This window comes from Pituophis catenifer, unplaced genomic scaffold (assembly GCF_029215685.1).
Source record: "Pituophis catenifer annectens isolate HBS135680 unplaced genomic scaffold, rPitCat1.0.hap2 SCAF_8, whole genome shotgun sequence".
In the NCBI taxonomy this organism is placed as follows: domain Eukaryota; kingdom Metazoa; phylum Chordata; class Lepidosauria; order Squamata; family Colubridae; genus Pituophis; species Pituophis catenifer.
Window position 1 is genome coordinate 82,397,410 of NW_027256888.1, and position 18,795 is coordinate 82,416,204.

Consider the following 18,795-nt stretch of genomic DNA (forward strand, 5'->3'; position numbering starts at 1 on the left):
GCTATCAGGGCTCTTTTTGTCCTCAATGGAAGCAGAGAATGGCTGTTTCATTATCCATATTTATTTAGGGGCATGCGCCTTGTAGAGTCCTAGTAACACATTGGAAATGATGGCTTTAGGCCAGATGTAAAAATGCAATTCTGTCATTTTCCAGATTCAAAGAAACACCATGGTGAGGAGAAAGGAGAAGGTACGTACGCTTTTATATCCAAGCATTTAATTTGGTGTGTAATTTAATATTACTCCTTTAACTAATTGGGACCTTATGGTTTAATCTGGTGTGCTCTTCTTGTGCTCTTCTGCTCTTCCAACAGAAATCAGATTTGCATTCTCCTTGCAATTTAAGAAAGTTTTAAAAACGCTGCTATTCCAAACAGGGTTTCAGGGAGCTGTTAAGTATCTGGCGTGATGGAACACATGAAGAACAGATACTATTCATGTTTCTTTTACTTTTAGGTTGAATATGATTTTATACCTAAACATTTTGTATTTTTGTACCATGTTGTATTTGTAAATTACAATGAGTGATGTAGCGTTATAGAGGGAGGGAAGGAGAGAGGAAGGAAGGAAGGAGGGAGGGAGGAAGGAAGAAGGAAGGGAGGGGAGGAGGAAGGGAGGAAGGAAGGAGGAAGGGGAGGGGGTAGGAAGGGAGGAAATGGAGAGGGAGGGAAAAGAGGGAGGGAGGAAGAAAATGGAGAGGAAGGGAGGAAGATCAATTGTTTGAACCTTTTTCTAGTTATATCCACCTGACCCACCAGAGTGGGCGGGGGGGGGGGGCGCAAGGCATTTATGGGTCCTCTCTCTTAAGGAGGTCCATCTAGTGGGACCAAGAAGAAAGGGCTTCTCTTTTTTTTTAATTACATTTTTTATTTTTATTTTTAAACAAACAATTCACTATTAATCAATCATTGTAACATCTAGGTACAAATTTTTTTGTGTCGTCATATTCAACATTTATCATCATTTTCTTAGTACATATTTATCTTTCTTCTTACATTTAAATTTAATGTATTACATGTTTTCCTCATGTTTCTTATTATTGCCCCCATATGTTGTAATACTCCGATTCTTCCTTCCCCTAATTGCTAATGTTAATCTTCTGATTTCTGCACTTTCTAATATTTTCTTAATTAGCTCTCTCTTTGTAGGAATTTTTTCTGCTTTCCAATTTTGTGCAAAGCATTGTTGCTGCCGTTATTACATGTATAATCAACTATGTATTTTCTTTACTGAATTTCTCCGGTAAGATACCCAACAGGAACAGCTTCGGTTTAAGATCAATGTGTTGCTATATCATTTTATGGGGCAAGCCTGAGGGAGAGAAGGGGAGAGGATAAGAGAGGCTTCTGTGGGGCAAGCCTGAGGGAAAGAAGGGGAAAGGGTCTATGGGGCCAGCCTGAGGGAGAGAAGGGGAGAGGAGAGGATCTATGGGGCCAACCTGAGGGAGAGAAGGGGAGAGGATAAGAGAGGCTTCTGTGGGGCAAGCCTGAGGGAGAGAAGGGGAGAGGGTCTATGGGGCCAGCCTGAAGGAGAGAAGGGGAGAGGAGAGGAGAAGCTTCTGTGGTGCCAGCCTGCGGGAGAGAAGGGGAGAGGATAAGAGAGGCTTCTGTGGGGCAAGCCTGAGGGAGAGAAGGGGAGAGGATCTATGGGGCCAGCATGAGGGAGAGAAGGGGAGAGGATAAGAGAGGCTTCTGTGGGGAAAGCCTGAGGGAGAGAAGGGGAGAGGGTCTATGGGGCCAGCCTGAAGGAGAGAAGGGGAGAGCAGAGGAGAAGCTTCTGTGGGGTCAGCCTGAGGGAGAGAAGGGGAGAGGATAAGAGAGGCTTCTGTGGGGCAAGCCTGAGGGAGAGAAGGGGATAGGAGAGGATCTATGGGGCAAGCCTGAGGGAGAGAAGGGGAGAGGAGAGGATCTATGGGGCCAACCTGAGGGAGAGAAGGGGAGAGGATAAGAGAGGCTTCTGTGGGGAAAGCCTGAGGGAGAGAAGGGGAGAGGGTCTATGGGGCCAGCCTGAAGGAGAGAAGGGGAGAGCAGAGGAGAAGCTTCTGTGGGGTCAGCCTGAGGGAGAGAAGGGGAGAGGATAAGAGAGGCTTCTGTGGGGCAAGCCTGAGGGAGAGAAGGGGATAGGAGAGGATCTATGGGGCAAGCCTGAGGGAGAGAAGGGGAGAGGAGAGGATCTATGGGGCCAACCTGAGGGAGAGAAGGGGAGAGGATAAGAGAGGCTTCTGTGGGGCAAGCCTGAGGGAGAGAAGGGGAGAGGGTCTATGGGGCCAGTCTGAGGGAGAGAAGGGGAGAGGAGAGGATAAGAGAGGCTTCTGTGGGGCAAGCCTGAGGGAGAGAAGGGGAGAGGATCTATGGGGCCAGCATGAGGGAGAGAAGGGGAGAGGATAAGAGAGGCTTCTGTGGGGCAAGCCTGAGGGAGAGAAGGGGATAGGAGAGGATCTATGGGGCAAGCCTGAGGGAGAGAAGGGGAGAGGAGAGGATCTATGGGGCCAACCTGAGGGAGAGAAGGGGAGAGGATAAGAGAGGCTTCTGTGGGGCAAGCCTGAGGGAGAGAAGGGGAGAGGGTCTATGGGGCCAGCCTGAAGGAGAGAAGGGGAGAGGAGAGAGGAGAGGAGAAGCTTCTGTGGGGCCAGCCTGAGGGAGAGAAGGGGAGAGGGTCTATGGGGCCAGCCTGAGGGAGAGTTGCAATGCATCACCTTGTCCTCAATGCAAGCAGAGAATGGCTGTTTCATTATCCATATTTATTTAGGGGCATGCGCCTTGTAGAGTCCTAGTAACGCATTGGAAATGATGGCTTTAGGCCAGATGTAAAAATGCAATTCTGTCATTTTCCAGATTCAAAGAAACACCATGGTGAGGAGAAAGGAGAAGGTACGTATGCTTTTATAGCCAAGCATTTAATTTGGTGTGTAATTTAATATTACTCCTTTAACTAATTAGGACCTTATGGTTTAATCTGGTGTGCTCTTCTTGTGCTCTTCTGCTCTTCCAACAGAAATCAGATTTGCATTCTCCTTGCAATTTAAGAAAGTTTTAAAAACGCTGCTACTCCAAACAGGGTTTCAGGGAGCTGTTAAGTATCTGGCGTGATGGAACACATGAAGAACAGATACTATTCATGTTTCTTTTACTTTTAGGTTGAATATGATTTTATACCTAAACATTTTGTATTTTTGTACCATGTTGTATTTGTAAATTACAATGAGTGATGTAGCGTTATAGAGGGAGGGAAGGAGAGAGGAAGGAAGGAAGGAGGGAGGGAGGAAGGAAGAAGGAAGGGAGGGGAGGAGGAAGGGAGGAAGGAAGGAGGAAGGGGAGGGGGTAGGAAGGGAGGAAATGGAGAGGGAGGGAAAAGAGGGAGGGAGGAAGAAAATGGAGAGGAAGGGAGGAAGATCAATTGTTTGAATCTTTTTTCTAGTTATATCCACCTGACCCACCAGAGTGGGCGGGGGGGGGGGGCGCAAGGCATTTATGGGTCCTCTCTCTTAAGGAGGTCCATCTAGTGGGACCAAGAAGAAAGGGCTTCTCTTTTTTTTTAATTACATTTTTTATTTTTAAACAAACAATTCACTATTAATCAATCAGTGTAACATCTAGGTACAAATTTTTTTGTGTCATCATATTCAACATTTAGCATCATTTTCTTAGTACGTATTTATCTTTCTTCTTACATTTAAATTTAATGTATTACATGTTTTCCTCATGTTTCTTATTATTGCCCCCATATGTTGTAATACTCCGATTCTTCCTTCCCCTAATTGCTAATGTTAATTTCTGATTTCTGCACATTCTAATATTTTCTTAATTAGCTCTCTCTTTGTAGGAATTTTTTCTGCTTTCCAATTTTGTGCAAAGCGTTGTTGCTGCCGTTATTACATGTATAATCAACTATGTATTTTCTTTACTGAATTTCTCCGGTAAGATACCCAACAGGAACAGCTTCGGTTTAAGATCTATGTGTTGCTATATCATTTTCTCTAGCCATATTCAAATTTTTGCCCAATAATTTCTCACTTCTGGACATGTCCACCACATGTGATAGTACGATCCCGATGTCTGGTGGCATTTCCAACATTTAGCTAATTTATCATTGAACATTTTTGCCAATCTTTCCAGTGACATGTGCCACCTATAAAACATTTTATACAAGTTCTCTTTATATGCTGTAGCCATTGTTAATTTGTAATTTCTTTCCCATAAATGCTGCCATTTATCTAATTCTATTGTATATCCAAAAAATTTTTGCCCATGTTATCATTGTTTCTTTTACTTGTTGTTCTTCTAATTTAACTCCAAGTAAATAACTATAGAATTTAAAATCATTTTCTCATCTGTTCCTGTGAGTATCTCATCCAATTCTGTCATCTCCAAGTAAAAACCATATAACTTGCAACTTTTTCATATCTCGATTGTATTTGCAGTTGTGTATACTACTCCATAACAATCGCTTGTTCTACTAGTTCTTGTTTCATTTTCATTTCCCCCTTTTGTGATAAAATATCTTATATCTTTATAGCTCAGGTGAGAGCGGCCATCTTGGACATGCGCAGAGATAATTTGCCTTCTGCCACCAATAGCCTCCCACCGGCCAGTTCGCTCGCACAGAGGGGGCCTCCTCAGGGTGCCGTCGGCCAGACAATGTCGGCTGGCGACCCCCAGGGGGAGAGCCTTCTCTGTGGCGGCACCTGCCCTCTGGAACGACCTTCCCCCAGAGATACACACGATACCAGACCTCTGGACTTTTCGTTGGGCCCTGAAAACACATCTATTTCATCTAGCCGGGCTGGCTTGATCCCATCCTTTCGGTTTTAATTTGAAATTGGTTTTAACTGGGTTGTTTTAAATTGAAGGCTGAAATTATTTAATGTCTTTTAAATTGCTTTTAAATTTTATATGTTATGTTTTATCTCAGATGTTCACCGCCCTGAATCCTGTTGGAGAAGGGCGGTATAAAAATCAAATCAAATAAATAAATAAATAAATATCTATATATATATAAAAGCGAAAATCACTCACGCATTAATCATGAAATCTCCAGAACTGTAAAGCCTACAAACTTGAAATTTGCCACGTATGTTCCTCTTGGCTTCTAGGTGGTCAGTAGGAAAGGATTTTTCGAAATGACCATCAGAGCATTAGTATTTCCTATGTTATCATAACATGCTCTGATGCTAATTAGTTAGACGTTCTACTTCCCCTCCCAACCTGAAAATAACTCTGGAGAGAATGGGATACCAGGCTTCTGTGGGGCAAGCCTCATGGAGAGAAGGAGCTAGAAAGCCTGAGGGAGAGAAGGGGATAGGATAGGAGACGATAGAAGGGGAGAGGCCAGGAGAGGCTTCTGTGGGGCCAGCCTGAGGGAGAGAAGGGGAGAGAAGAGGATTTATGGGGCCAGCCTGAGGGAGAGAAGGGGTGAGGAGAGGATCTATGGGGTCAGCCTGAGGGAGAGGATAGGGTAGGATCTATGGGGCCAACCTGAGGGAGAGAATGGGATAGGAGAGGATCTATGGGGCAAGCCTGAGGGAGAGAAGGGGAGAGGATAAGAGAGGCTTCTGTGGGGCAAGCCTGAGGGAGAGAAGGGGAGAGGGTCTATGGGACCAGCTTGAAGGAGAGAAGGGGAGAGGAGAGGAGAAGCTTCTGTGGGGCCAGCCTGAGGGAGAGAAGGGGAGAGGATAAGAGAGGCTTCTGTGGGGCAAGCCTGAGGGAGAGAAGGGGAGAGGGTCTATGGGGCCAGTCTGAGGGAGAGAAGGGGAGAGGAGAGGATAAGAGAGGCTTCTGTGGGGCAAGCCTGAGGGAGAGAAGGGGAGAGGGTCTATGGGACCAGCTTGAAGGAGAGAAGGGGAGAGGAGAGGAGAAGCTTCTGTGGTGCCAGCCTGCGGGAGAGAAGGGGAGAGGATAAGAGAGGCTTCTGTGGGGCAAGCCTGAGGGAGAGAAGGGGAGAGGGTCTATGGGACCAGCTTGAAGGAGAGAAGGGGAGAGGAGAGGAGAAGCTTCTGTGGGGCCAGTCTGAGGGAGAGAAGGGGAGAGGAGAGGAGAAGCTTCTGGGGGGGAAGCCTAAGGGAGAGAAGGGGAGAGGATCTATGGGGCCAGCCTGAGGGAGAGTTGCAATGCATCACCTTGTCCTCAATGCAAGCAGAGAATGGCTGTTTCATTATCCATATTTATTTAGGGGCATGCGCCTTGTAGAGTCCTAGTAACACATTGGAAATGATGGCTTTAGGCCAGATGTAAAAATGCAATTCTGTCATTTTCCAGATTCAAAGAAACACCATGGTGAGGAGAAAGGAGAAGGTACGTACGCTTTTATAGCCAAGCATTTAATTTGGTGCGTAATTTAATATTACTCCTTTAACTAATTGGGACCTTATGGTTTAATCTGGTGTGCTCTTCTTGTGCTCTTCTGCTCTTCCAACAGAAATCAGATTTGCATTCTCCTTGCAATTTAAGAAAGTTTTAAAAACGCTGCTATTCCAAACAGGGTTTCAGGGAGCTGTTAAGTATCTGGCATGATGGAACACATGAAGAACAGATACTATTCATGTTTCTTTTACTTTTAGGTTGAATATGATTTTATACATTTTTGAATATGATTTTTATACATTTTGTATAAACATTTTGTATTTTTGTACCATGTTGTATTTTTTTATTTGTAGGTTACAATGAGTGATATAGCATTATAGAGGGAGGGAGGGAGAGAGGAAGGAAGGAAGGAGGGAGGGAGGGAGGGAGGAATGAAGAAGGAAGGGTGGAGAGGAGGAAAGAAGGAAATGGAGAGGAAGGGAGGGAGTTTAGTTGTTTGAGCCTTTTCCCAGTTACATCCACCTGACCCACCGGAGCGGGCAGGGGGGGGCGCAAGGCATTTATGGGTCCCCTCTCTTAAGGAGGTCCATCTAGTGGGACCAAGAAGAAAGGCCTTCTCCATGGTGGCTTCTTCCCTGTGGACCATCATCCCTGTAGAAATAAGATTGGCTCCCACCTTGACATACTTTCAATTCCTGGTTGTATGCTATTTTCCTTGCTTTGTTTCCTCTTTTTTTTGATGTAGTTCTTGTTTACATCTTTCATTTTCCCAGTTTTCCTCTCCCTTCAGGTCTATCTCAGGTTACTGAATTCAGATAATCCAAATACTTACAACAGCATAGCTGTTTTTGCTCTTCTATTTCTTGTTTCTTTTCTGTGTATATAATAATGTTGGCTACCTCAAAAGGGATTAGCATGCGAGGTGCTCATGTAGGAATATTTTGAATCAAGGATAGAAAACCCCCTGGAAACTCCAACACCAGCTCACTGTAATACTTAAACTGGATGTAAACAAGCCTTTTGCCTTCTCATAGGCTCAAAGAAAGAAGCTCATGAAAAGAAAAAACATGAACGACATGAAGAAGGTATGTAAGCATTTGCAGCTCACCTTCTATACTATGCAGAATACTATTAACAACAGTTTAGTTCTGATGGGGTCACATTGGCACAGCTGTTAAAGATGCTGAGCTTGTCAGTTGCAAAGCCGACAGCCTGGGTTCGAGACCCAAACATCGCGTGATGGGGTGAGCTCTCGTTAGTCGCTGCAGCTCCTGCCCACCTAGCAGTTTGAAAGCAGACAAATGCGAGTAGATAAATAAGTACCACTATTGGTGGGAAGGTAACAGAGTCCTGTGCACCTCGGCATATAGTCATGCTGGCCACATGACCACGGAAAGGGTCTTTGGACAATGCTGGCTCCCTTAGCTAAGAAGCGGAGATGAGCACCACACCTAGAGAGGGAAAGTCTGGAGAGGGAGAAACCTTGACCTTTAGATGGGCTTTCTGTTCAACTGGGAGCCCCCTTTTCATAGAATGGGGTGAACAATTGATGCTTTGAAAATGTGGTGTTGGAGAAGACTCTTGAGAGTCCCTTGGACTGCAAGGAGATCCAATCAGTCGATCCTAAAAGAAGTCAACCCTGAGTGTCCTTTGGAAGGCCAGATCCTGAAGCAGAAGGTCAAATACTTTGGCCACCAAACGAGAAGAAAGGGCTCCTTGGAAAGGACCCTGATGTTGGGAAGACCAAAGAGGAAGGGGATGGCAGAGGATGAGGTGGTTAGATAGGGTCATTGATGCAATGGACCCACATTTGGGCAAACTCCAGGAGACAGTGGAGGATAGGGGTGTGTGTGTGTGTGTGTGTGTGACTTGCTGTGGTCCATGGGGATGCAAAGTGTCAGGCACAACTTAGTGACTGAACAGCAAAGGCTGCTTTAGTCTGGCAAAATTCCTGCCTATAGGCGAGTAGCAATAAGCATGCCACTCATTGTGCAATGAGCACATAAGGAAGGTTGCAGCTCACAGTGGCCTGTTGTAAACTTTATCAGACCATTGTTTGCAAGATGCAAACGAAGACCATTGGCCTTAGTAGATAACAGAAGGCCAGGAAGAAACCTGAGATCTCTTACATTACAGGTAGTCCTCGACTTACAACAGCTCATTCAGCGACTGTTTCAATGGCACTGCAAAAAGTGACTTAGGACCATTTTTCACACTTACGACCCTTGCAGCATCCCTATGGTCACATGATCAAAATTCAGAAGCTTGGCAATTGAGTCATATTTATGACCGTTGCGGTGTCCAGCAGTCACGCGATCCCCTTTTACGACCTTCTGGCAAGTAAAGTCAATGAGGAAACCAGATTCCTTTAACAACCAGATTGCTAACTTAACAACTAGAGTGATTCATTTAACAGCTGTGACAAGAAAGGTCATAAAACAGGGCAACATTCACGTAACAACTGTCTCACTTGGCAACAGAAATTCTGGACTCAATTGTAGTCGTAAGTGAAGGACTACCTGTACATTTATATTTTCTGTATTCATTTCTCCTAATGTTTCTAGCTGCATTTGGCTTATTTTGATTTGGTTTCTGCATTTTTTATAATTTTGTTCATTCTGAAAGGGATGAGTTGCACGAGGGGTCTCCATGTTGGGTGGAATATCCGCTGGAAACCAATCCACCTCTAAACTGTCAGCAAGATGAAAAGAATCCAAACCTGGATTGGATCCCGCATCAGCTTCTATGTTATGCAATTGGAGAACGGGTTTTCACCAATTACCATTTCTTTGGGGCCAATGGTTTTTTTAAAGATATTAGTAATGAAGACTTTAAAACTGAATGTAAAACAAAATTCTCTCATTTTTGTAGGCCCAAAGAAACCTCATGAAGCAAAGAAACATCGACCACCACCAAGTACGTAAGCTCTAGCAGGCCAGCCAAGATGATATGCAAGCCACAAGATGGGCGACATATACACTGAATAAGTGTTAAATAAAATAGTTTTATTGGTGTAGCATACAATGTAAGAGTACTGAGTATCAGGAGGGAGCTGCTGGGAAGCAGTTCTCGGTGAACGGGATAAATATTGTGGATCTTTTAGAGAAAGATGAGAATTCCTACAGAAAAGCAAGTTAAAAAATTCTAACAATCACATCAACATTCAGGTCTACATCATGACAGCATCCAATGGGTTTCTTTGCCCCTCCCCCCCAACTCTAGAGAAATTCCATCTTTGGTCTTTAAAGAGTTTGCGAGGCGTGAGAAACGTTGGTCCTCCTGGATTCCGAGTTTGTGCTCCTTCCATCCTAGGACAGGGGAAGTTTTGGCCAGGAGAGTCTTTCTACAGATGTGCCAGGCGCATCTGTTCCAAGACCAGGAGGCCACTCAAGTTGTCACTGATGCCTTGTTTGCCTTCCAATTGGACTACTCTAGTGTGATTTACATGAGGCTGCCCTGCAATTTATAAAATAACAGAGTTGGAAGGAACCTTGGAGGTCTTCTTGGCCAACCCCCCTGGCCAAGCAGGAGACCCTAGACCATTCCAGACAAGTGGCCGTCCAATCTCTTCTTAAAAACCTTCAATATTGGAGCAACCACAACTTCCAGAGCCAGGTCATTCCGCTGATTTATTGTTCTCACTGTCAGAAAACTCCTCCTTAGTTCCAGGTTGCTTCTCTCCTTGATTACTTTCCATCCATTGCTTCTTGTCCTGCCCTCAAATGCTTTGGAGAATAGTTTGATCTCCTCGTCTTTGTGGCAGCCCCCCAGATATTGGATATTGCTATCATGTCACACCTGCTCCTTCTCTTTGTTAAACTAGATATGCCCAATTCCTGCAACCGTTCTTTATTTGTTTTGGCCTCCAGTCCCCTAGTCGTCTTTGTGGCTCTTCTCTGCACCCTTTCTAGAGTCTCAACATCTTTTAAAAACCGTGATGGCCAAAACTGGATGCAACATTCCAAGCATGGCCTTACCAAGCATTACAAAGTGTTACTAACGCTTACGCGGGGCACAATGGCTCAGGGGTTAAGAAGGCTGAGCTTGTCAGCTGGAAAGCTGAGAGTCTCGGTTTGAAACCTGAGCGCAGTGCAATGGGGAGAGCTCCTATTCCTTGACCTGACTGCTGCCCACCTAGCAGGTTGAAAGCGTGCAAATTTGAGAGATTAATAGGTACCACTTCAGTGGGAAGGTAACAGCGTCCCCTGCACCTTTGGCGTATAGCCTTGCTGGCCACAGAAAATGACAACATTGGTTCCCTTGGCCAAGAAACGGAGATGAGCACCGCTCCATCGAGTTGGACCCGACTGGACAGGGGAAAGCTTTAACTTTTTTTTAAACCAACACTTCAGGTGATCTTGATTCGATCCCTCTGTTACTTTTACAGCTGCGTTGGAAAACTTCTTATGCTACAGCTGATCCAGAATGTAGCGTTGCAGGCTGTACTGGATGTATCATAGTGTGTTCATGCGTCTCCCTCACTTCACAAGTTGTGCTGGTTGCCAGTTGGCTTCTGGGTGTAATTCACGATGCTGGTTATCTCCTCACGGCCTGCGTCCGAACAGCCGCTGGAAATTGGACATCTCCCTATGTTTCAGCCTGCCTGGATGCTCTGGGTCTTGTCAACTAAGCAGTGTCATCCATATTGCTGGCACTTTATTGATGCTTCACGTGTTTCTGAAAATCTGGCCTTGGGGGGGTAGGATGTCCAGATGAATATTTCTGGGTTTTCTCCCCTTTTTTGGCTTTCTCGGTTATGGGTTTCCCAAAGGTGATTTTCCAAAAGGCAACTGGACTTTCTTGGTTTTTGGAAATCAAGGCTGGAGGAAACCAAAGAAGCTTCTTAGATGAGAAGCAAAACTTAAAAAACTTAAAACCGCCCCCAGAAAATCCAGTTGCCTTTGGGAAAAGCATCTTTGGGACAACCATGACCTGGATTAGAGAGAATCTCCAGAGAGATTCATTATGGATTGTTCTTCTGGTCAACCTTGTCTTCTTTTCTCTGATATACATCACTTCTCAATGTTATTCCTTGTAAGCCACTGAGAGTTCCCAGAGTGAGCAGCCTTGAACCCTAAATGAAACATATTCTCTCATGCTTTAATTCCAGTTCCTGGTGAAGAAGAGATAGTGAAAGAAAAGAAAAAAGAAAAATCACACAAAGGTTTGTAAGCTTTTGTAACAGCCAGTCATTTTAGCCAGAATGCTATTACTGCAACTGTTTCGGATCTTATGGTATAAACCAGAATATTTAATTGTTTGTTTGTTTGTTTATATCCTGCCTTTATTATATTTACAAATAACTCAAGGCAGTGAACATACCCGATACTCCTTTCTCTTCCTGTTTTCTCACAACATCAATCCTCTAAGGTGAGTTGAGCTGAGAGAGAGTGACTGGCTCAAGGTCACCCAGCCAGCTTTCTCACCTAAGGCAGGACTAGAATTTACAGTCTCCTGGTTTCTGGTCTGATGTCTTCACCACTAGACCAAAGTGGCTCTCTTAATAACCCATATTAAGAGTTTGCATGATGGCAATTGTGGTGGCAGAACAGCGTTATTTCTCTGTCCTTATCACATCTCCCAATAGCCACCTGTTGACCCTGTTCAAGGTGACCCAGTCAGTCACAGGATGATCTGCAGGGCTGTTGTGAGAAATATTCCTGATATTTGGCAGATAAAGTTGCTTGGATCAGCTCAGAGTGTCTGGACCAGGGGGGAAATGCTCCCGGTTCGGACCGGATCGCCTGATCCGGTAGCGATGGCAGTGGGTGGTTCGGAGAACCGGTAGCAAAAATCCATGTGCCCCACCACCACCACCATGCCCAGCTGAGCCGCACGATCATCAAAGGCTTTTTTTTTTACTTTTAAAAGCATTTTTTCTACAACCTCTTCCGACGAAAAAATGATTTTAAAAGTAAAAAAAAAAAGCCTCTGACGATCACGTGGCTCAGCTGGGATCGTCAGAGGCTTTTCAAAGCATTTTTTTCTGCAACCTCTTGGCCGAAGAGGTGGTAAAAAAAAATGCTTTGAAAAGTCTCTGACGATCCCAGCTGAGTTGCCTGATTGGCAAAGGCTTTTCAAAGCATTAGAAAAAATGCTTTGAAAAGTTAAAAAAAAAAGTTGGCCACGCCCACCCAGTCACATTACCCCCCCCCCAAGCCACACCCACAGACCTGGTAGTAACAAATTTTACATTTCACCCCTGGTCTGGACAGGTCCTGATGAGGTACCTATGATATGGCCTTGTACTTACCTGGAGCACGTTTGCCTCTGTAACTCCTGGGGAGGTAGATGGGCTCCTCCAGTCTGTCAGCTCAGCCCCCTGTTAGTTAGACCCTCTCAGATGGTTCCAGCTGCCCAGCAAGTGGCCTGGGTCTGGGTAATGTGGTGTTTTCTGCAGGAGGGGACAGTACCGTCAGCCTTGAAGGAGTCTGTGGTGTGCCTCTCCTTAAGGGGCAGTTGCTGGACCCCATCATCCTTGACCACTTTCATCCAGTCTCGAACCTTCCCTTTGAACCTTCCCTTTGGGATCATCAGGCTTCCACTCTAGAGGACCTGAAGGAAATAGATGATCTAGACCTGTTCAGTTGGGATTCAGGCCAGGGTTCAGAATGGAGGCAGTTCGGTTCCATATGTCAAAGTCCTGTGGCAGAGCAAAAATGAGAGTGGTGCATCCATCTTGGTACTTCTTGACTCCTTGGTAGCGTTCAGTACCATTGACCATTGTACCAAGGCCCCATTTGAGGGAAGCTTCGGGGACTGGGAGTAATGGTTTACTGGCACTGCTCTCCTCCTTCCTCTGTGGCCTGTGTCAATTGGTCTTGATGGGGGCAAGAGGTCAATTCTCCCTTCAGATCTGCTTAACCTCTAGATCAGGAGTCTCCAAATGTGGCAACTTTAAGACTTGTGGGCTTGCTGGCTGGAGAATTCTGGGAGTTGAAGTCCACAAGTCTTAAAGTTGCCACGTTTGGAGATCCCTGATCTAGAAGAACCATTGGGTGAGGTCATCCATCAGTTTGGGCTCTGGGATCATCATCATGCTGATCATACCCAGTTGTGCATCTGAACCGGGGGACAAGTGACTTTCTTAAAGTCCTGATCCACGACCAGACCGGAGGCTTTGCAAACCAGGATGGGGAGAAACAGGCTCAAACCCAGTCCTGACAAGACCAAGAGGCTTTGTTGGTTTGGCTTCCGTGGGCCCAAGGACATTCCTTCTTTGGTCTTTAATGAAGTGACACTTCCCCAGGCAGGATGGGTGCACGAGGGCAGGTCCTCCTGAACTTCCAGCTCCTGATCAAGGAGGAAGCGGAAGCTGTGGTGAGGAGAGTTATTCCACAGGTCAATCTGGTATCCCAGCTGCACCTGTTCCCGGCCCAGGAGGCTCCTCAGAACAGTCCATGATGCCTTCTTCACCTTGCAATTGGACTCCTGTAATGTGCTTTACCTGGGGCTCCATGGGAGACTACTCAGATGCTACAACTATCCAGAATGCAGCAGCGTGTGCAATGGAGGCCCTGTACATGTCCCCATTGCTTCGCGAGCAGCATTGATTGTCAGTGGCCTTCTGGCTGCAGATCAGGCTGCTGATTATCACCTGTGAAGCTCTTCGTGGCCTAGAGCCCAGCCTCCAGGGATCGCACGTCTTCCTATGTTTTGACCTGCCCAGTGTAGTCAGCCACAGTCGGTTTGCTCTGGATCCTATCAAGCACTGCCATACAGATCCAGGAGGTGTGTCTTCCCAAGGATGGCTCCGCCCCCTGGAATGATATTACTGCTCACCCAGAAATCCATACTGCTGACATCCTATTTAAGTTTCACAAATTGCTGAAAATTTGGCCTTGGGGTAGAATGGCTGGTTGAACCACGTTGTTCCTGTTTTTGTTGTTTGTTTGTTTGTTTTTCCATTAAGGACTGGTCTTCCATCAACTGTCTTTGCTTTGCTTTTTATATCTTACTTTTAATGTTACTTTTAAGCTACCTACAGTTGTTCCAGAGCAGGCAGTCATGACATTGGAATATTACATTAATCCCAATATACTCTGTCATTTTCTAGCTCATGCCCCCGATGATGAAGAAAAACCAAAATCAGAAAAACCACACAAAAGTATGTAAGCCAGCTACTAATATTACTTTAACTTTTTTTGGATCTTGTGTTTTGAAACGTACTTAGCTGCATGGGCTTCTTGAAGGTCTGGTGCTGCTTCACCCTCACCGTCATCCTTCCATCACCTGGATGACCGTGGGGATGCGGGCCAAGCAATGGGAAGGAGGCCCATGCGAGAGAGGAAGGGAGGATCTGGCCCCCCTCTATTCAGGAGGAGGAATGGAGACCCCCTGCTTTCTGACAGGAGCCTGGGATGCTGTCAGTTGTCTCTTCAGAGAGGGAACAGAGGTGGTCGAGGGGCAGATCTGCAGATAGCAAGCAAATTGCCTTGAAGGAGATAGGCAGGAACTGTTTCCTAGGCAAGAGAGGCTGAAGCATTTTTAAAGTCCAGAACAGACCTCTCAGTGGTGTGTCCAGGGTCCAAAGTGTGGCCTCCTCCTTGGTGAAACCTGGGATGAGTCTTCTGTCCAGCATCATTAATCCATCAAAGAGTGGAGGGAGTTTAATCTAAGATGAACATTTCATGTACTACAAAGATGATTTGGAGGTGGGAGGAACTTCTAATGTAATTTACTGGATTTTCTGCATGGATTGCCTCTATGACTATTTAAGACAGATGGGGAGGAACCAGACTGTGAAAACACCAGCGAGTGATTAGACAAGGAGACCCGAACTCATTGGTAGCTTCACGTTGCAATGAACAAGGACATGCATTAGGTCTCACAGCTACTAAGATTGTTGGCCGAGCAGGGACAAAAATAGCCAGACGAATAATTGAAGCCTGAGGAATGGGCCCCTTGACAGTCAATAAGAGTGCTGATTTATCGTCAGCCTATCAGGTATGTAGAGCAGTGGACATGAGGGCACAAAGAAACAACAACTAATCATAAAATCTATAGACAATTCTTGTTACTATTCAAAGCTTCATTCACATTTTCTTATTTTCTATAAAGAACAATATTTTAAACCCTTTTAAGAAAGCAATTTTCTGTAATCATTAAGTCTATCAACAATTCTTATTAGTAATCAAAAATTCATTCATAATCTTCATGTTTCTTATAGTTTTTCTATAATCGTATTTTTCCCACTTTGAAAATTGCTTCTCTCAATAATAATAATAAAAAGTAAAAAAGGAAGGAGAAAGAGAGAAGAAAAAGAAGGATAAAAGTAAGGCAAAAGAGATCAAAATAAAAAATTAGAAAAAGAAAGAGGAAGAAAAAAAAGAGGAATAAAATAAAAAAAATAATAGGGAAAAAAGGAAAAATTAGAAAAGAGAGAAAAAGAAGAAGGAGGAAATCTCCTCCTCACATTATTTAGACATTAATTGCATAAAGAGCATTTACCTCCATTTAAATCAGACTGTAGTATTTTTTCTTGTCTTGCTACTCAATATATTCCAGTTTTTTTTCCTTTCTCCAATCTGTCCATCTTTTTTTTTCTTTCCTTTCAATTCCAATATCAGTAAGGTTATAAAGACTAAAGGGTTTAGTTCTTTGTATTCCATATATGGTGTCATCATGTCTTCTTCCGTTGCTACGCCCTTCCCTTTTGTTGCCACGCCATTAATCAGCAGTTTTAATTGTTCCGATTAATTCCTTCTTTCCAACTGTCCATAAGTAGTCCAGAGACAGATTAAATGCATCTAAAATCAGGCCTCCTTAGTGGGCACAGCTTCGAAAGCACAAGACGCAACACACCTGGTGATATATTGCTGTCATAGGAGGAAGGATGGTTCCCGAAAATAGAAAGGCTTGGAGAGGTGCAGGGAATGGTGGTGTTGTTTAAACTAGAGCTTAACTATGCTGTCCCCCTTTCTCCGCTTCCTTTTTGTTGCGGGATTAACATTTCTTGCCCTGCTTCTGCTTTTTCCATCCGTGGTTTATCCCCCAACAATAGCGTGATAGGCATGCATTGACATGCAGATTTGATCAAGGCCAGAATAACGTCTGGCAGCCCAGGCAGCTCTAGCATGACAGCCAGGTGAAAAGAGTCCAAAGGAGGGTTAGATCCTCACTTGCCTGTAAAGCACCACCTTCCTTTCCATGCCCAGGCAGAACCGGCACTTTCTGTCACTGTCCAGGTAGGCCTCGACTTACAACCACAATAGAGCCCACATTTTTTGTTGGTAAGCAAGAATTTTGCCCCATTTTACAAGCTTTCTTGCCACAGTTGTTAAGCGAATCCCCACAGAGGTTAAGTTAGTAACACAATTGTTAAATGGGTCTGACTTTGCTCGTCAGAAGGTCACACGACCCCGAGACATAGCAACGGTCACAAAGACGAGCATCTGAATTTTGATCACGTCCCCATTTGGATGCTGCAATGGTCATAAGTGTGAAAAATGGTCATAACTGACCTTTTCCAATGTGTTGTAATTTCGAACAGTCACTAAAGGAGCTGTGGTAAGTCGTGGAATACTGTATTTAATTAGGAACAAATGCCTCGCTCGTCTTGGGGCGAGGCACAGCTGGGGAAGTTGGATGTAAAAACCCACTGTGTTATTTTCTAGGTCACAAATCAAAACATGCACCACCACCACCACCGCCGCCGCCGCCGCCACCACCCAGTAAGTGAATTTTGGAACCAACCCTTTCTTATCTGAAACACTACTAATATTGATTTAACTGTTAAAAAGCTTGTAACTAGAGGTCTTTGCACCTCTGAACGTCTTTCTAGGCCTGGTGCAGATTCACCCTCCCTACAGCCTTCCATCACCAGGATGGTTGTGGGGATGCGTGCCAAGCAGTGGGAGAGAGGCCCCTCCGAGAGAGGAGGGAAGGGAGGCTCTGGACCCTCTCCAGGCAGAGGAGGAATGGAGACCCCCCCCCCCCGCTAAGCCTGGGATGCTGTCAGAGGAAGCCCAGGGGGATGCATCCCAAACAGTGAAGTCCTTGGCGGTAAAACTGAATATAATCTTTTTCCGTGTTTGTTTTCCCCAAAACCAGCTCTTAAAACCGTGGTAATACGATTCCTCATAGGACACGACTGCGCCACAATATGTCTTATACTTATCTTCTTCCTTATTGTCATCACTTTGTGGATGGCCATTCTGGGTAAGTTTCTAATTATATCCAGCGGGTTCCACACAGGAGCATTTTCTACTCAGAACAAAAACAAGGAAAGTTGGCAATTTAGAAAGAATGGCTATGGTGTCTTTATGGCACGTCACTATTTGTGCCTTGCGCGCAACATAAAATACCAGCAAAAGGAAATCTCAGCCAAAATCGGTACCAGTGATGTTCCCACCATCTCTCTGGAATTCCCAGGTACAAAGAACTGAAAATGTAGCACAGGTGCCTCTGTCCCCTTCTTTAATCACAGCGATTGAGGGCTAGATCTGGCAAGGGCAAAAGCAGACAGGCTGAAACTTGTCTGGTCTGTTAAACGGGTGTCAGCCACTTCTCATGTGCCAAAGGGTTAGGCTCTGAGCCCATTTCCCCATCCAAGCGGCAGAAATAGGCACCAGAATGACTATTGCTCTGGGCTGCCAGTGGAAGCATGGCGATCGAAACACATGTCTGTGGCGAGCAGAGATGATGATGATGGCAAAGAGTGAACAACCAGTGAGTAGAGTAGGAGAGGATGGGAGATTACCCTCATGGAGGGAAAAGCATTGTTCCCAAGTCCTCCAAGAGCTGATTCGAAATATTAGATGAAACATCATTCATTCAGGAGCTGGAAAAATGTACCCTGTGCTTCCTTTTTCCTGGATGGACATGGAGATGGATGGAAACTAATCAAGGAGAGAAGAATCCTAGAACCAAGGAGAAATTTCCCAACAGGGTTGACATTTTACTTTTAATTAATGAGCTGTTCAATTTTAATGTAGGGGTCAAAGGTAATGTCACAGCAAGGCAAGAGTTAAAAAGAGGGGTCAAAGAGGCCATCTATCTTAAAATTGAACAGCCCTCTCTCAACAGAGGGATACAACATCACCCATCTCCAGTTTACAACACAGTCCTTTCAGCAGTTCCACACACATTTGACTATTCTGGGGATCCTGAGGACACAGATAAGCCTCCAAGTGGCCTCAATGACTCTCAGAGAGAGTGCAAACAGCCAGATGAGTGCAAGGCCTTCCATTTTCCACCATTCAGTGAGAACTGAAGAAGCATCCTGAATGAGAAAAACAAAGTCCAGTTGCCTCTTGAAAAAGCACCTTTGGGACAACCATGATATTGACTATACATTGAAAAAGAAGTAATGCAACTGTTGGAAGAAATGTCCATTCCAAGTGGGGAGAAAGACACTGGAAACATGGAGGCTGCTTGGAAGGATGGTTTAATGGTGAATAGGACCACATGGATTTGAAGTCCTGGGTAGCTGACCACATGGAGTGGAGAGTGAGTATTATTTTATACTCTCTCTTGGGTTTTGACCTTGAGCTTC